We start from the raw sequence: 15,962 nt of genomic DNA on the forward strand, positions 1-15,962 counted from the left end.
TTGAATCCAGGACCTCCAGTGTCATAGAGGCTGTCAAACCGTCAACTATGAGAAACAAAATTCAAATTCAAATTTAAAATTTTTATTCATTATTATAGGATACTATATATCGCTTAATAATTGTCAAAACGTATGGTTTATCAACATTGGTTGACGTCAAATAAATTACTTAAAAACTAAGTTTACTGCCGCTTCCAAGGCGTCAGTGCAGAAGAAGCGGTAACAAACTGCACTGCAGCATTTTCTTCAACAACGTCAACTTTACAATATTAATTAAACTTAGAATAGAATAGCCCTTCATTAAATTACATATATCTCACGTCGAAGACAAACGCTATGTTATTCATGACTACATTACTAAGAATTTCGTACCAAACGAGGGTGAGCAATTACAGAAATCCAATAAAATGTCTGTCTATCCTTTAAAAATGGCGGGTGGGAAAAAAATGGGGGAAAAAAATGCAACTCACGTACATACCCGATCCCCAAGCGGAAAACATTTTCCCATCGAAAAGTCGTTTATGTTTTAATTAAGAGCCCGGCCGTAAGAATAGGAGGCTTCCAGGGATTATTACGAAACAGAATTGCTTCCGAAATCTGTGTTGCGCTGATCGACCCGAGTGTTTAGTGAACTCTACACAGATTTGTGAATCTCAGTGAACTTCCTAGTCCTGGGCTTACATACATACATACATAAAATCACGCCTCTTTCCCGGAGGGGTAGGCAGAGACTTTCCACTTGCCTTGTCATGGGCTTGCTGGAAGAAATTTCTCTAGAAATAAGTAGAAGCCTTGTTCTGTATTTTTTTTTTATTTTATGTTTTATTCTTATGTTTTTTTTCCTTGATGTACATAAATTATATAAATAAAATACATACATACAAATAATCATGTCTATATCCCTTGCGGGGTAGACAGAGTCAACAGTCGCGAAAAGACCGATACGCCACGTTCGGCTGTTTGACTTAATGATAGAATTGAGATTCAAATAGTGACAGGTTTATAAGCCTATCCCTAAGTCGCCTTTACGACATTCATGGAAAAGGGATGGAGTGGTGCTATTCTTTTTTCTATTGGTTCAGGGAACCACACGGCACTTCCTATTAACTCGACCAAGAACAATGTAACTTAATGGAATATTCACTCCGTTGCTATTTAAGCAAAACTTCAATTAATTCTGAAATTAAATTTCAATTTAAAGGCTTTAATTCCGTCTCCAAAGAAAACAATCGTTGCGAACAAGAATATCTTTACAAGGGCCCAAGTTCTGAGGGCCCTTCATCAAGGAATGCAAATAGAGTAGGGATGAAGTACTTACGACGAAAAAAATAGCTGTTTTGTTTACCGAGCCCTTACTGGGTCAATCGTTAAATATTTTGCAGGAAACGCGACGGATATTTTGTTTTTTTTTCGATCCGAAACCGATACGTTCAATAATACGCGCGCGTTAAAAATTTACAATGCCAAGGTGTGTGTGCCGTGTGGTTCCCGGCACCATTAAGAAGAATAGGATCACTCCATCTCATTTCCATGGATGACGTCAAAAGCGACTAAGGGCCTTTAAACTTGGCATTCTTCATTTAGGCGATGGACTAGCAATCCGTCTACATGAATCTTAATTCTATCATTAAGCCAAACAGCTGAACATTTTATTAAGACTGTTTACTCTGTCTACCCCGCAAGTGCTAAAGACGTGATTATATGTATGTATGTAAATAATTTTGGTTCAAAGTATACATTAAACCCTCTTACATTTTTATAACTCCTTTTGACAAACATATTACATGTTTATATAATGTATGTATGTCGAGTTAATGTTTGGCTATTACGTTTTTTTCGTAACTCTATAACTATACCTTAGGAAATAAATTCTGTCTTAAGAATTCTGTTGTCTCTCGTAAAGATAAAAGCGTTGGAGTATCTACTTTATTTAATTTGGCCTGAAGTGGGATTTTATTTCTTTTGTATTCGATACTCGATGCAGTGATATATAATGATGACTTTCTAATAGGATATTTGATACGAAACATGTATAATTTCTTTGTTGTTTAGAATTTCTTTTACATGGTAAATATGGAGTTATAAAAATATTCCTATATTTAATGTATACTTTGGACCAAAAAGATTTACATTTATTCATAAAATCACGTCTATATAGACAGCGTCAACAGTCTTGAAAATACTGAAATGCCACGTTCACGCCACAGGAATTACGTGGTGCTAAATTCGTCACTTTTTGTACACACATACATACATATAGTCACTTCTATATCCCTTACGGGGTAGACAGAGCTAACAGCCTTGAAAAGACTGATAGGCCACGTTCAGCTATTTGGCTTTAAGATAGAATTGAGATTCAAAAATAGTGACAGGTTGCTAGCCCATCGCCTAAAAGGTGAATCCCAGGTTTATAAGCCTACCCCCCAGTCGCCTTTTACGACATCCATGGGAATCCAAATGGAGTGGTCCTATTCTTTACTCTATTGGTGCCGGGTAGGTACCACACGGTACGGGTCACTATAGCGAAAATATTTACGAATAAAACCTTTACAAATTTCCATCACACAAGTACCTATATAATACAGAGAGCATCCCATTTGCGAAACGACGTATCCCTCGCTACTCGCGTACATGAATAAATAAAAGGGGATCAGTTCTGCGTCTTCAGATAAAACATAATTTTCATATCTGAACGTCTACTAATATTTGAACACACATCTCTCCGTTGTCTGAATAAATATAAGCGTGGGTTTTATGAAGTTATAAACACATTTCGAGTGGCCTCTAATATGTTTGCATGCAAAGCCGGGGTGGAGATGTTGAACGTTGTTATGCAGATTTTGATGAATCAAATTTCTGCGAAATTAGAACATATTTATTTTTTGTGCCGTGTGGTTCCCGGCACCAATAGAAAAAAGAATTGGAACACTCCATCTTTTTCCTCTGGATGTCGCAGAAGGCGACTAAGGGATATAGGCTTATAACCTTGGGATTCTCCTTAAGCTAGCAATCTGACACTATTGGAATCTCAATTCTATCATTAAGCCAAACAGCTGACCGTTTATCTTTTCAAGACTTTTGGCTCTGTCTACCCCGCAAGGGATATAGACGTGCGGTATGTAAGTGCCAACATTTTATTCCCTCGAATAGAACCTCCAAACAGTCAAAATAACTATTCACCCGACACAACTCGAAAGCGTTATAAAAAATTAATGACAACCTTATGAAATATATCTAACAAAAAGGAAAAGAGAATTATTACCAACTGTCGCCAAGTTCATACATATATAACACACCTGAAGATATTATGAGGAACTTCATCAACAAAAAATATAACAAAAACCCACTCGGACATCGTAACGAAGAGGGGTATTAACGTTACTGCGGTGTCGTTTGTTTTTTGGGATTCCTCTTTTAGGCGATGGGCTAGCAACCTGTCACTATTTGAATCTCAATTCTATCATTAAGCCAAACAGCTGAACGTGGCCTTGAAGTATTTGCGAGACGGTTGACTCTGTCTACCCCGCAAGGGATATAAACGTCGCTACATGTATGTATGTTGACGAGTTTGCATATATAGAGTTTAATGAATGTGTTTTAAGCGAAATAAATATGCAGGGACGGTGGCAAGTGAAAAGATTTAGTTTTTGCCTATCTCTACGGGGGAAAAGGCTTGATTTTTTTTTACTTATGTTACACCCACATCACAATTTATTTTTGTAACGGCGGCCATTTATAGAGAAGTAGAACCTCTTTAGTGGAGCATTTTGTGTCTCACATTACCCGCGCGAAGTGAAATATTGGGGCTTTTAATCGCGGGATAAATAAACTTGTAGCCTTCGCTCGTTTTTACGCTACCACTTAAAAAAATAAGTGTTATGTTCGCACGTTTCATGTGAGCGTGTATAGTGATGGTGTAGGTTGAAGAAAAATATCCAATAATAGCTGTGCCCGCGACTTCGTCCGCGTGGAATTGTTATTTTGGGCATCATTGAAGCCCTTAAGGATGAATAATTTTCCCATATTCCATTATTTCTTTGCTCCTTATAGACTTACCCAACGATACTATATTTTATAATAAATACTTATACAGATAAACATCCAAGACCCAGACCAATCGGAGAAAGTGCGTTCCTCATCATGCCCTGGCCGGGATTCGATCCCGGGACCTCCGGTGTCACAGACAAGCGTACTACCGCTGCGCCACAGAGGCCGTCTACAGATTAAAGATTTATATAAACAGGTTTAACTACGTCAAAGCCGATTTCTAAAAAATCTAGTAACATATGCCGTGTGGTTCCCGGCACTAATACAAAAAAGAATAGGACCACTCCATCTCTTTTCCATGGATGTAGTAAAAGGCGACTAAGGGATAGGCTTATAAACTTGGGATTCTTTTTAAGGCGGGACGGGCTAGCAACGTGTCACTGTTTGAATCTCAATTCTATCATTAAGCCTAATAGCTGAATGTGGAATTCAGTCTGTTCGAGACTGTTGGCTCTGTCTATCCCGCAAAGGATATAGACGTGACCATATGTATGTATGTAGCACCCAAGACAAATCGAGTAAATAATCGGATAATTTCTCGCTACGAGCCATCACACTAAGGGTGATGTTCTAACAAGGTTACTGAGTTAGCAACTTTTCAATTTACCAGCCAACTACTTTCATGGTCCGCTGATAGAGTTTACTAGACCATTATATGACAGTGAATCGAATTGCAATTACAAAAGGCCCGTGAATTTTAGATAGTCGGATAGTCGTATCTATAATTATACTTATGACTATCTGACTATCTGAAATTCACTCAGTTATAATTGGTAATCACAACTTATAAATAAGAAAGCTTGTTTATTTGTTTACCTCTTTATGAGTTTTATACCAAAGCAGTTTTCTTGAAATATCTTCTTATATATAAAATTCTCGTGTCACAATGTTCGTTCCCGTACTCCTCCGAAACGGCTTGACTGTTTTTGTAAGCATATTGAGTAGGTCTGAGAATTGGCCAACATCTATTTTTCACACCCCTTAGTGATAAGGGCTTTCCACCATTAACATTTTGTTGATAAGAAATTACAAAAAAATAACAATTTCACATTAATTACGCCCTGTTTCATAGACTAATTGAGTTTATAAATATATACGGGACAAATTACACAGATTGAGTTAGCCTCGAAGTAAGTTCGAAACTTGTGTTACGAGATACTAACTCAACGATACTATATTTTATAATAAATACGTATATAGATAAACATCCAAGACCCAGGCCAATCAGAGAAAGTTCGTTTCTCATCATGCCCTGGCTGGGATTCGAACCCGGGACCTCCGGTGACACAGACAAGCGCACTACCGCTGCGCCACAGAGGCCGTGTTTTATCTATCTCGCAAGGGTCAAAAACGTGTTATTTGCATGCGTATGACCTAGTTATCCTGTTCTCAACGTATTTCTGTCGACGTTCAAAAACCCAAAACAAACATTGTGGTTAATTCGAAACTCGTTAGAATCGAACCTTTTCGGTTACCGGGATGACCTTCTCTTCCCGGCTTTAATGCCTAACACATTTTACACGTACGCCCTTACCCTGTGTACACACTGCCGTAAGTAATAAGGGTTAGTTCACATGACGAACATCGGTGGTCAATTGGATCGGGATGGGATATAACAATATAGAAAGCATTCACATACATACATACGTACATAAAATCACGTCTATGTCCCTTGGGGTGAAGACAGATTTTACAGTTTTGAAAAGAGCGAAAAAACTGAACGTGGCCTCTCAGTATTTTCAAGACTGTTGACTCTGTCTACCCCGCAAGGAAATATAGACGTGACTATGTGTATGTATGTGTGTACAAAAAGAGACGAATTTAGCACCACCTGATTCCTGTGGCGTGAACGTTACCTTACTGTCTTTGCGAGACTTTTGACTCTGTCTACCCCGCAAGAGGTATAAACTTGACTATATGTATGTATGTACCTCTTTGACTCACTGACGGTCTAGCAAAGCATAGTATAACAATCATACTTAGATACCTTCGTAATTCGGTGGTTTAATATGGTCCGGACATAACGCTTACACGTTGCCAGCTAAACGCTATATAACTGCGAATTTGGTAGGAAAAATTATGTAAATTGCCAAGGAATTGTTGGAGGTGAGTTTAACATTGAAATACTTACATGAAAACGTAGGGAACTGGCAACAAAATTAGCTTAGTACGAATGCGTATAAAGCCGTTTGGAAGTGAGTTTGTTTTGTAACAGCACTTTATATGTATGTATATATGTTAGAAATTTATATGTGCCTCTTACATAATGGGGAATTGAGGGGCTGGCTTCGTGTAGCTTTTAACATGTTTTACGTGTTTGTTTGTGTACATTCTGTACATTAACGCAACGAATCATGTTATGTTTATGTACTTAAAATACATACATACATAAAATCACGCCTCTTTCTCTTTTTTTTGCGTAAAATATGTAACTATAATTCTATCCAATCGTTGGGCGCCATGTTGTGAAGGTCCTATTGTTATTGAGTTTTCGTCACAAACATACATACATACGTTTAATCACGTCTATATCCCTTGCGGGGTAGTCAGAGCCAACAGTGTTGAAAATACTGATATAGGCCTCGTCCGGCTTAATGATAGAATTGAGATTCAAATAATGACAGGTTGGTATCCCATCGTCCAAAAAAATAATCCCAAGTTTGTAAGCCTTTCCTTTAGTCGCCATTTACGACATCCGTGGAAAAGAGATGGAGTGTTTCCTATTATTTTTTCTATTGTATCTGGAACCACACGGCATTGAATGTAATACTAAAAGTTAAGTCTAAATATTATATAGCAAATGAGCAAAGATATTTAGAGTTCAGGTCACTCGTGCTGTACCACCTCGGGTCGCGTCAGCCATATATCCTTGTTTGGTGCAAATCAAAAGTTTTCAAAACATTTGGTATTCTCGAAATAAACTTGAGATTTTTCAAAAATACCTTCATCATCGTCTTGGCTTTAGTCCCGGTTGCATCCTCACCACTCTGGAGAAGCGACCGGAGTATACCTTTGACCATGGATCCTGGATTAGTAGATACATGGTGACCATGAATCCTGGATTATGATTGTGTTTAATGTTAAAAAAACGTTATTAATTCAAATTTATATTTATTATTACATATATATCAGCCAAATAGCTGAACGTGGCCATTCAGTCTTTTCAAGACTGTTAGCTCTGTCTGCCCCGCAAGGGATATAGACGTGACCATATGTATGTATGTATGTTATAATAATTATAATGGTATAAATAGAATCAAATTCGTAATTCGTGTTAGTAAAAAAAAATCTAAAGAATTTTAAGAAAGCAAATTATTATGACCATATTTTTGCACCAAACTTAATACCATAAAAATACTTTTACTTAAAGAATCAAAAAAAAAAGAATCATCTCTACTCCAAGAAATGTATCAGCGACTTAATCCAAAAGCTGTAACTTAGAACAATATCAGCGACAAAAATAACACAATATCTCACCCATCCATTATACACAATTCGTTGCAACACGAACTTCTCACAAAATCTCATGCATAATTCATGGCTGACGACGTTAACTCACCCCATTATAATCCAATAACGCCTATCGGCTGTCACTTGGGCCACACCCCAAACTGCCAAGAAGCATGGCTAGTTGCCAAGCGCGGAGTGCGACCCAAAAATGGAATTCCAGTCATGTTTAAGTAGATAAAAACCGTGTGTAAAGCTTTGAAATATATAAAGTATTCGGATTTTTGCATCGCAGCAGCAGCGGTACCGTCGAAAACATTGTAACTTTCCTCCAATTGCGAAACGGTTGTAATTTTTGAACAGTATTTATGTGTGTTTGTGAGATTCTTTTGATTCATTTTATTCGCGTTTTCAACTGCTACGTTTCTGTTAGTTATGGATGTCTCTGGTTTTTGTTTCAACCATGACTCTTTTGTATTTTGTTCATAGTTAAGGTGTTTTAAAATGTGATTTGTGCAGTGTGGTTCCCGGCACAAATAAAAAGAAGAATAGGACCACTCCTTTTCTGCCCCGTTGATCTCGTTAAAGGCGATTACGGGATAGGCTTGAGAATTGTCTTTAAGGCGACGGTCTAGCAACCTGTCACTATTTGAATCTTAAGTTCGTCATTTATAGCCAGACAGCTGAACGTGGCCTATCAGTCGTTTCAAGACTATTGGCTCTGCCTACCCCGCAAGGGATATAGACGCGATTATATGTATCTCATCCTTCCGTTCTTGTTTATATATATTTTGTATACAGATATGTATGTAATACTTCTCAATAATAAGACAGTTTATATATATAGTAAAATTACAATAAATCTTGACACACTATAAACAATATTCGTTGTACCTACAATATTTTGTCTCTTATTTTTGTCGCGAAATTTCGCTTTATTTTTATTTCTTCATTATTGTGTGCCATTGCGTCGGTCTGACGGGATGATAAATGTGGATCCTCAGGGAACCGTGGAAATATTCCGATATTAGAAACTGAAGTATCTAACAGTACCTATGTCTTAGTCATTTCTTTATTTAATAAAAACTGTAAATTTTGGCGGATAGTAGCCATCCGTGACTTCTGCCTACACCCGTGGGAAGGTGGAATATAAAGCATAAAGTCGCTACCCATGTCCATATGTCTGTATGTATGTATGCTTAGATCTTTAAAACTACACAACGGATTTCGATGCAGTTTTTTTAAATAGGTAGTGTGATTTAAAAGAATGGTTCATATTATGTATAAATGCTAAGCCGGGCCAGATCACTAGTACTTTATTCTGGTATCATAAAATAGTGTCTCTTACAAAAATATGAATCCCACATTTTTAAATTGTAAACATTTTTCACAATGTGCCGTAGTTTCGTGTGGTTCCCGGCACCAATAGAAAAAATAATAGGCCCACTGCATCTCTTGCCCATGGATGTCGTAAAAGGCGACTAAGGGAAAATCTTATATACTTGGGAATCCTCTTTCAGGCGATGGGCTAGCTACCTGTCACTATTTGAATCTCAATTCTATCTTAAAGCCAAATAGCTTAACGTGGCCTATCAGTCTTTTCATACTGTTGGCTCTGTCTACCCCGCAAGGGGTATAAAGTGATCATATGTATGCATGTACTAAATTACTGTTAAATGGTAAAGTAATATTTAATACATCAATTATTTTAACTAAGGGATAATCTTATAAACTTGGGAATCCTCTTTTAGGCGATGGGCTAGCTACCTGTCACTATTTGAATCTCAATTCTATCATTAAACTAAATAGCTGAACGTGGCCTTTCAGTCTTTTGATGACTGGTGGCTCTATCTACTATTTTTATCTTACTGTCTGTTGTTATGTTATGTTATAATATGTATTTGCATGCTATAATTAATGGCTGATCAGGAGATAATATGTTTAGTGCTACACCTTTTGTAAACCATTATCAATTGCAAATGAACCATTATCAATAGATAGGCGAGAAACTTATCCATCAAATTGTTATCTTTCCAAACCTTTTATTCACACGAAATCAATACAATCGTTAAGACAATACACATAAAACGTAGCACGAAACATTTTCGCTCGAAACTTCGACGATTCTCAACTTTACAAGTGAATGTTTTCAAGTCTTTTAAAACATTTTTCTTTTGGATTGTACCTACTCCGTTCTAAACTTTTATGTTTTGGAGCGTTTAGTTTAGACAAATCGACTGTTGCATTGAAGTTCCTTGAAATTGAGAACAAGAAGAAGAACTAGGAATAGTGCCGTGTGGTTCCCGGCACCAGTACAAAAAAGAATAGGACCACTCCATCTCTTTCCAATTTTTCTTGAGTCGCGAGGGTATTTATTACCTATACGCCTTTTCACTCATTTCGGTAATCGCGGCACCTATTTATTTATTATTGTTTATTTATTGTATTTTTTATATATGTATATTATAATGATTTTATTTTATATTTTGTATAGGTAAAAATATATAGGTATTTATTTAGTTTGACCCCACATATAGTTCTCTGTCAGACCCAAAGTTTGACTGGTAGATAATTCTTCTAGCATTAAATCCGCAAATTGTACTATACATTTGTATTTTGTGCAATGAAGTTAAAAATAAATAAATAAGTAAACCTGACTTCAGTACAAAAGGATATACCTCTAAATTCGCTATCGATCTCTCTCCCAGACCCAATTCATTAATCAAGTGATGGGATGTAGCGCGCAATGTAGCCAGTCCATTACTTTATTGTCTGCAGGTGCGCCAAAGCCGGGTGCACCCACATTTATCACGGCTTAACACGAAATGACGGATGGTATCGGTGGATGATATCGACTTGCTTCTAACGTAAAAGGCAATGAATTCTATAGTAGAAGCGAGCGTTTGCAACGATTTATACAATTGTTTTTATTCTTTTTTACATACATACGTATGGTCACGTCTATATCCCTTGCGGGGTAGACAGAGCCATAAGTAGTTTATAAGTCCCTTAGTCGCCTTGTAAGACATCCATGGTAAAGACATGGTGTGGTGCTTTTCTAATGTGCCGAAAAAAAAAAACAAATTCGTAACTAAGGAACCGCAATACGTTGGCAACTGATATTTTAAAGAAGAGCGATGTAAAAATTATTGTATCGTTATGATGCGATGTTAACGTTAGCCATAAGCCAAACTATAATATCATTAAGCCAAACAGCTGAACGTGGCCTATCAGTCTTTTTAACACTGTTGGCTCTGTCTACCCCGCACGGGATATAGACGTGATAATAAGTATGTATGATTTATTGATTAAAATCAAATACAAAACCAAAGAGCACCATTAATTTCAATATTGAAATTTCTCTGAGATACAAATTAACATGACATTCCCCGATTTCTGAATTTGACAAGCACAAAATTAAAGCGATGTAAACGCTTTGTTGAGATCAAACAAACAAACAAACAAAAAAAAACAAAATTACGCGTCTGTTTCGACTCATATCGGGAATAACTTTTGTTTTCCTTTGCCGTTTGTGAATTGTATGATTGAAGAATAGGCGGGAACGCCTACAAGCCTATCGAAAATAACTACACAATAGCTGTTACTTGCTGCCTTGTGGGCATCATTAAAGCCCTCAAGGATGATGATAATTTTCCCCGTTTTTTTTTACTACTGAACCGATTACCATGAAATTTGGTATGTAGGTAGCTGAAAACAACATATAGTATAACACTTTTTATTCTGGAATTCCCACGGGATTGAAAGGGTTTCCATGCGGACGAAGTTGCGGCCTCTAGTTAATACATAACTCTAGATTGCGTTTTAAAAAGAAATACTTTTTATACCTATTTATTCGCATAGCATAAAAATGAGCTACTATAAAGACTATCTGACAAGAAATCATCTTATTCTCTCCGATCGAGTGCTGGGTCATCTCATTTGCATACTTTTATCTTGAAATATTCATTATCTTTTAATTAGGTGGCTTGAACAGCGGAAGGTAAGTATCTTTATGACTTGCCGGGATTAAGAGGAAGTTTGTACTAGCAAATCTTTGTCAGTAAATTAAAATATTATAGAATTTTTTGGTTTTCTAAAATTAAGGTATTATAACATACATACATCAAATCACGCCTCTTTCCCGGAGGGGTAGGCAGAGACTACGTCTTTCCACTTGCCACGATCTCTGCATACTTTCTTCGCTTCATCCACATTCATAACTCTCTTCATGCAATAAGAGATCAAGGTATTACAACATTCATACATTATGGGGTATATGACCATATATGTTTCATAGTCGTGTTGAAGCTTAGTTTTAGGTATTCATTCTAAACATGAATTAATTTTTCTTTCTAACGGGGCCGATAGAGTCACATTATTTAGCTACATAGTAATGATTTATTTATTTATTTATTTTATTTATTTATTTATTTATTGTGACAAAAACGGTTTACACCTATTACAATTATCACACTTTACAATTTGAAACACAGGTATATCATATTAAGTTAACCATATTAAATCATATAAAAAATTTGAATAATGAAATTAAATTTGAATACACATAAATTAAAAACAACAAAAATAATATTTTAAAAATTTTGATGATGGAATTGAGTATCGTTTAAATCTCTGAGGCATTCTGTCCATGTTTGGCTTGGCTTGGCTTAATTTTTAAACACTGGATCCACACGTCAACCCCCCTTGAAAATGCTGTTTCTGCACTATAAGAGTGCGTATTACTTTAGTCGCCTTCGACGATATCTACGGTAAAGAGATGGAAAGTCTCAAACCTTGAACCACGCGGCTCAAATCATTTAGTTAGCTGTTTTTTTTTCTCAAGGCTTCTATAACTTTCCACTTATCACTTACAGCGGAATATTATGAATAGCTATGTAAATATAATACAGCTCCGAGAAAAATCTAACAATCGTGTTTTTGACTACGTCAGCATTGGCCCTGAAAGTAAGTTTTCTTTGTCCTCTTGTAGAGAGCATTTTTTAACAAAAGATCTGGCAGAACGCCAACCAACTCCAAACAAGGCTTTGTATCACATATAAAAAAGGCATCATGTAAGATATAGCATATATAGTTTTATATTCATTATATGTCGTTCGCTTCCCTCTGGCAGGGATCTTAATGAATACTGACGAGGCTGCTGTGTCATAAGTGTTGCCAGTAACATTAAAGTTGCTTACTTTTGGGGAAAATTATATTTTTATTTAACACCGTGCTTCGACTGCGTTCATGTACAACTAAATTTTAGTAAATTATTTTGTAAATTACTTACCTATTTCTTATAGAATTTTAGCAAAAAATCCGCTTCAAGAGTTACAACTTTCTTTACAAATATATAAATGTAATCAAATTTGTTATCCTATCAAAGCTACAGATCCTTTGTCGCCTTTTCTTAAAAAAAAAATAGGTAATTAAAGATGAAACATTATTTTGCTTGAAAACCAAACCACACACTTAGGTATTAGACAGCTGTGAGACCGACCATTATAATTTTCAATTTATTCCAAATCTAAAAAAAAAAACATAAAGTTTTTTTTAATCCTCACATATTTTAATAGAGTACTTAATACACAATTTAAAAAAATGTTTTCCCCATGTACTCTTCCTCTGCCTGCTGCCTTTATCACAAAAAGAAGTGTGGGCACAAAGCTTCATTAAAGGCCTTTTTTCTTGTTCCAAGGCGAAATTTCGGTATTAAATTATGTTTATTGATACAAGGCGAGGTAAATATCAATTTAGCACGTTTGTAGCGTAATGAGATTTCGGGAAATATAAAATATGGTCGCCGGGGAATTGTAAGTCATTAAGGTTTGTTCTCACTTTGTCTCAGGTTTTTGGTTTTATTGTATCCATTTTTTTTATTTTTATACTTCATCTGATTTAACTGATTAATTTAACTGGTACTTAATATTATGGGATATACAAAATACTGTGTCACAACTTAAATAAAAAAAAATATAATAGAAATATAATAAAATTATGTCATGGATCGAAGTATACCATTACTTACAGCGGTAAATAAAAAAAATAAAAGCAATTAATGATTTTTGAGTACGTTAAGTCAAAAGCATCCAATCAAATCATAGCATACATAGAGACGATAAAGGAGTTATTAAAATGGTGGTTACAAGGAAAACACATCTTTTCTACCTGGCATCACCGTAGATAGTTTCGATGCCATTCTATTGTTAGGGTAAATTTATTTGCTAATGCTTAATCGAAATTTCGGTTGTATTGTTGTTATTATTAAATGGCAACCCTTTTGTATAATTTTGCTAGAGATCTCTTTATTTAAAGAGGTTTGTTTGTTAACAATAAGTTGCTAAGTTTAATGAGTTATTATGATTTCTGTCAGGTATAAATGAATAAGTAATAAATAATGTATGCCCCGTTTGAATCTCAATTATTTTATTCAGCCAAATATCTGAACGGTTTTAGTCTTTTCAAGGCTGCTAGCCCTGTCTACCCCGCAAGGTTGATATAGACGTGACCATTATGTATGTATGTAGGTACGTAGATATATTATTAGTTAAGTTTAGAAATATAATAGTCAAATTTTGTCAATATAATTTCCGACTAAGATATCTTATGGTTATTATAATTCAATAGGTATCACTGAATCAGTTTCGAACAAATAGTGTCAACTTATAGTCGTGTTGGCGTGGACAAATAGCTGAGCTTTGGTTAAGCTGTTTTGTTGATAGCTCGGCTCGGCGTAAGCTGGAGCACTGACAGCTCAAAATCAGCTGTTACTTTGCAGCTTGTCAGGTCGGGTCAAAGCGAGCATACATACATATGGTCACGTCTATATCCCTTGCGGGGTAGACAGAGCCAACAGTCTTGAAAAGACTGATTCGGCCACGTTCAGCTATTTGGCTTAATGATAGAATTGAGATCCAAATAGTGACAGGTTGCTAGCCCATCGCCTAATAAAAGAATCCCAAGTTCGTGAGCCTATCTCTTAATCGCCTTTAACGACATCCATGGGAAAGAGATGGAGTGAACCTATTCTTTTTTGTATTGGTGCCGGCAACCACATGTCAAAGCGAACTAGGTAAAATAATGATATATAAAAACTGGTAATCTAAACTAAGATTTTAAACTTTCGCGTCGCGTTGTACTATTTATAAATAAAACATTACATTAGTTACAATACAAACCGATGCTCTTACGGTGAGGGAAAACATAGACTGAAAACTTGCACATTCATGCAACTGGATGTGTAACCATGATCAATCCAATGCGGGTTAGGTTCCCCTGCAAAGGTTGCGGAGGTCAGACGGGAGTTGCTTCGTGTAAAGGCTCTGTCAACCCCATTAACAACGTGATTGTATAGACATCACTAGATTAACAACTCACTCTTACTACTCTTACTCTTTAACGAGTTAATTGACATAAGAAAATTATAATACTTATTGACTGTTGTAAATTATAATAATCACTGACTGAAATTAATATATCGTGAAATTGTCTGATTAAAATAATAATTTATTGTAATGAAAAATGCTTTTTACGTTGAATTGACCATTTATCGAGGAAGGCTTTAGATAATATAACATCACGCTGCAACTATAAGGAGCAAAGAAATAATAGAAAATGTGAAAAAAACGAGGAAAATTATTCATCTTTGAGGGCTTCAATGGTGCCCAAAATAACTAATCCACGCGGACGAAGTCACGGGCACAGCTAGTTATATAATAAATCATTCGTTCATTTATTCATTCACTTTGAACTTACAGGCCATTCATTTTACGATTAAGATCTAACGCTACCGTGGCACCTAGCGTCCTTTTTTATTGCGTATTTAATGTCTCGAAGATTTTCAATTAACTACGGTTTTATTGTCTGCGGTAGGTTTATCGTCAGATTTGCAATGTAAATGTATTGGCATTTGTAATAGCTAGTTAGTTCAATGCTGTAGTTACGCTTAGATACTATTGTACAATATATATGGTGTCGTGCGTTTCTTAGCACCAATAGATTTCCCATGGATGATGATGCTGAGCGCGACCTTTAAGTCCTTTCAAGACTTTTAGCTCTATCTACCCCGCAAGGGATATAGCCGTGACTATATGTATGTATGTTAAAATATAAATGATTAGTAAATACATTATTGTAATTTTAATTACATCAAGGTAATATCAACATGTAAAGGCAGTTCGCCCACATACATAAGTGTGCATGAATATTCTGTAAACTACACAATGCAACCGCCATATCGTTGTGATCTCGCTACTATCCAACATGCTAGCTATAACGACATTGGCAATACATCACTGGTGAGCCGAGTCATGCTACAAATTAGCTTAATGTTCGCGTCACGGGAAGGCGCGGTGGCGATTGGTTCGGTTTTTTTTTTCTTTTTTTTTTTTGTTTCAGCCATTTCGTTGTTCAGCTCTGTTAAGTCATGGATGTTCCTTTTTTTAATTTAGAGAATTTGAATCATTTTT

At 35.9% G+C, this 15,962-nt stretch overlaps 1 protein-coding gene across 3 annotated transcripts in view; it reads right to left on the reverse strand.

The window, feature by feature from the left end:
• LOC106142273 (disintegrin and metalloproteinase domain-containing protein 22) overlaps positions 1–15,962 on the reverse strand; it is a 421,117-nt gene that overhangs the window by 294,002 nt on the left and 111,153 nt on the right. The gene's annotated exons all lie outside the window — the stretch shown is intronic.

This window comes from Amyelois transitella, chromosome 5 (genome assembly GCF_032362555.1).
Source record: "Amyelois transitella isolate CPQ chromosome 5, ilAmyTran1.1, whole genome shotgun sequence".
NCBI lineage: Eukaryota > Metazoa > Arthropoda > Insecta > Lepidoptera > Pyralidae > Amyelois > Amyelois transitella.